Source organism: Rattus norvegicus, chromosome 7 (genome assembly GCF_021556685.1).
Source record: "Rattus norvegicus strain SHRSP/BbbUtx chromosome 7, alternate assembly SHRSP_T2T, whole genome shotgun sequence".
In the NCBI taxonomy this organism is placed as follows: domain Eukaryota; kingdom Metazoa; phylum Chordata; class Mammalia; order Rodentia; family Muridae; genus Rattus; species Rattus norvegicus.
This window is the reverse complement of record NC_141540.1, coordinates 33,440,978-33,445,021: the sequence shown is the minus strand read 5'-3', so window position 1 is coordinate 33,445,021 and position 4,044 is coordinate 33,440,978. Positions and strand designations below refer to the sequence as shown.

General features: G+C 42.8%; 1 long non-coding RNA gene across 1 annotated transcript; it reads right to left on the bottom strand.

The window, feature by feature from the left end:
• Nucleotides 1-346: 346 nt before the first annotated feature.
• Nucleotides 347-2,509, bottom strand: LOC148004611 (uncharacterized). Its single transcript, XR_015626109.1, has 2 exons — nt 2,272-2,509; nt 347-1,751 (listed from the first exon to the last, which is right to left on the bottom strand). It is a non-coding gene; the product is annotated as an uncharacterized LOC148004611 (long non-coding RNA).
• Nucleotides 2,510-4,044: the final 1,535 nt, after the last annotated feature.

Below are 4,044 nucleotides of genomic sequence, written 5' to 3'. Positions count from 1 at the left end.
GGTAGAGAGGAGAGACATCTTTAGCCAAGGAGGAAGAAACAAAAAACAACAACAACAACAACAACAAAAAAAACCCCTCAAAACAATCAAACAAAATCAAGGCACAAGAACTCATGGTCTTTGATGAAGGCCCCATTTCTAGCTGTGACACAGCATTCCAGAACCTTCCTGGCCTTAGCTTCTCCATGGTCTCTCCCTGTTGCCTTTCAGGATGCTCTCTGGAAAGCCAAAGATGAGCTCTTGGAGTCTTGGAGGCTCTTCAAGAACAAGCATGGTCCCTCCTGACCTTGGTGATGCAACATTGATTTGTTCTCTCCCATTTTAGTAAATATTTAAAGACTCTAAATTGGACTTTTTAAATATCAGTTTTATTTTTATCAGGCATAAAACTTAACTGAATTAATGTTGGAGCACTAAATGATTTGATTCTGTATCTTTGTTGAATAAGTTGTTCTAGCAGTCTTTCAATTGCTTCCTTGCCGTGCACTGGCCTCTTCTGTGCGCAGAGGCCAGCTGATCTGAAATATTTGTAAGAGTGACAATATTATTAACCAGTAGAGAAGCTTGGCAAGCATGTGGTTGTCATTTAGGAATGATTCCCTGGGAGCTGAATAACTTTGGAATGAGCGTAGAGGTTAACTTGGGTAGAAAGCGACTTTTAATTAATCTGTCACTAATGGGAAAATGCTAGATTGCAATTAATAATCATCACCATTTTTGAGTGATTAGTATGTTTCAGATACTGAGGTGGCCATTTTTTTTTACATGTTTTCTCTAAGAGATAGGTGCAATTATCATCCCAACAGTAGGAGGAGGGGAAATCTACGAGAGCTTAAATGTGTGTCCAACGTGCCTCAATTTGAAGGTGAATTTAACTCAGACAAATGCTTGAGCCCTTCCCTCCTAATGATGGGGATTAGTAGTCCTGAAATGAAGCTAATCACATCCAGGATTCCTAATTTGGGGACTACGTTAGTGATGTACCACTCTATCTCTTTCAGACGGATGGCTGATTGACAACTCATGCCCAGTGACTGAGTATGGCCTGGTCACCAGCCAGTTCGATGGGAATTCCTCCGAAGGGCAGATTTGGTTCAGGGACACCTCATCAACTGTCCAGGATTTTCTCAAAAGTGTGCTCCCATCTGACATTCTTTCTATCCAATCCCGTCCCCACCTTTCTCAAGGTTTTCCAATCAGCGCGATGACCTGAATGAATCTCCTCCCACCTCACTCCAATCCCGTCTCACCCAGTTCGTTCCTATCTGCACCTCACTCATCCTTTACAGAAATTTCCCCCATGTCTAATCCGGTCATGGCATCTGCTACTTAGGGGATCAGAATCGATACAACTTCCACAAGAGGGAGAGCAATAAAATATTTCAAAGAGTTGTCCCCGCCTTTGGAGCCTTGGTCTCACCGGTATACAGACTGCAACTTCCCAAATGGATATGGACGATAAATACAATGCAGAAGTCATTTAAGAACACTGGCGAATACACAGTACATTTTATCAGTGTGTTTTCAACCAGTGCATTCTAAAAGGCTGGTTGCTAGAGAGACCAGCATGCTTGGAAATACTGGGAGACAGTGGGCGAGGTGGATGGGACTCCGGAATTTGCTGAGATCACGGGCCCTCTGGCATCTGGCAGGATTCGCTAGGCTTCTTGCTGGGTAGACGACGTAGGCAGATTGTATTGTCCCTCCAAGTTCCTGTCCCTGCAGCTAGCTGGAGCTGCTGATAATAACTGCTGTGGAAGTGAAATGACACAGATGAATCTAGAATGCTTTTCCTAGCATGGAGCAAGTACGCAGTGAAAGTCCGTCGGAGTTGATGGCGCCCTTTGTTTCACCCTTCGCTTCCCAGTTGATGGCACCCATTGTGCCACCCTTTCGGTTCCCCTTCTAATAGGATCTCATTAGTCCTGGCTGTCCCTTGAACATTGTGGTCCCCCTGTCTCAGCTACCTAAGCGCCGCGAGCACACCGCTGCCTCTGGCTTTAGTTTCAGCACCAGTAGAAGAGACAGCATTACTCTTCAATTACGCAGCTCATCCTTGAAGAAATCACATCTTGTGCTCAATATATACCCATCCTGTGAGTGTAGACCTTTACAACCAACTGTACCTCCCCTTATTCATCTGGAATAATCCATCCCAGAGCACTTCCATCCACGCGAAATAATCCTTCACAGCCAATTTGTCCTTAATACTCGTGGTGGTGTTATGGTAGCAACACAGAGTCCAGGAAATCGATCACCCACAAAGCTTACCTCCAAAAGATGATAATTTCGGGCATGTTCGAGCCCTTGAATTCAGGGGACCGAGCAGCTTCAGAATAATATAAATAATTATTTATTGAAGTGCTGATTTAACAGTTGGCAGCAGCGAAAATTCTTGTGGGGCGGGCTCATTAGTAGACCGGTGCAGGCACAGCTGTTCTAATTAATGCGTTAGGAATCCAGTTCTTGACCTCCATCGGGGATCAGAGAAAGGATTTCCTCTCCACCTGATTACACAAAAGACCGGGTGAGACAGAATAACATTAGAGCAGCTGTTAGTCGAGGGCCACAAAATACACAACTCCAGTGGCTTACACAGTTTGCTTCCCTCATACAAAATTAAACAGAACCTAGAAGCAGATGCTTGCCGGTATGAGTTTATCAAGTTGATAACACCCACATTTATATTCCTGAAATTCTTTGAGTCTTTCTCACATGGGGCCCCATGTGACTCTAAAGGTTCTAATTGCCATTGGAATATTGACCTCTGGGGGGGGGGACAGTACACAGGCAGCCGTCATTGTAAGCAGACCCCATGTTTGAATCTCTTGACTATGACAAGAAGCTGAGAACTTAAGAATTTAGCTTGAGCACCATCGTATGCTGGATGTAACTAGGTTTCTAGCACTAAAATAGTAAAGAAAACATATTGTGCAGGCAACCGGTCATATTTTGTGTAGGAGACAAACCTAAGGATAAAGCTGGTGTTGTGTCTTGGGCCCATTTTCTTTTCCATCACAGGAAGAATTAGAGGACTGATGGATGTTGTGGGTGTTAGGTAACTTATTAAAGACCAAGTACATCACAGCAAATCTCAATGGGCGTTCTTAGTTCTCGCTCTCTTTAAACATCCACGGTATTTTCTAGGTTAAAACTTAGACATCACATATTTTAGTGATGGAGGAATTGTATCTGGTGTAACAATGTCACAGCAATGTGATTTACCTGCAATTACAGAATGCAACAGATTTCTTACGAAACTGCTTCATTTCCCCTGAAGCAGTGAATCATATTTAGGAGAAAGTACTGGAATCTGTTTGGGGGGTGGGGCGTTGAAATTTTACTGAAACTTGTTGTCTCTAAATTCACGAAGTGTACATATATTTTAAATGCTCGAACTCTGTCAGGAGTTGAAGCAGAATATAAATAGACCCTTTAGTCCTGAGGTGTGCAATATAAAATAGGGCAGGCCTCAGGAGCTTCCTCGGAAGACGCCTGCACTGTGAACTTTTGGACCCTGATTCTGCAAAAATTATCCATCTTCAGAGCCCAGGTAAAACTGCTGGGGTTGAGCGAGTATCTCTCCGCGCTTTTTCTCAAACGTGCGACATCTTGCATCCTTTGTCTGAGCACAATGGAAATATGTAGTTTGTACATCATTTGTGTATCTCAGACATTATTTACAACTGATCGTGTGCCTGCCAAGGGTAAAGGTTTGGCAAGTGTACTTTTGCATTACTCATATAATTCCCACTTTCGCCGGTATGTCTACTATTATGTTTATAAATTGTTGGCTCCCAGAATCTGCTTAAAGACTAGTGGCCTTTTAAAGAAAATTAAAATATAATTTCACCACTTCCTCCACCTATGCTTTTCTTGAAAAACTTAAATACTGAACAAAGGTAAAGAAGAAAACTCCAAATTGTTGGGGGACATTTATATGCATTTGTTGCTTTCTAGTAATCACGTGGTCCAGCATCTAAGATATATTTGTGCATACACACAGTGCCATCTTCGGGAAAATATAATACTGGTCTACACTAA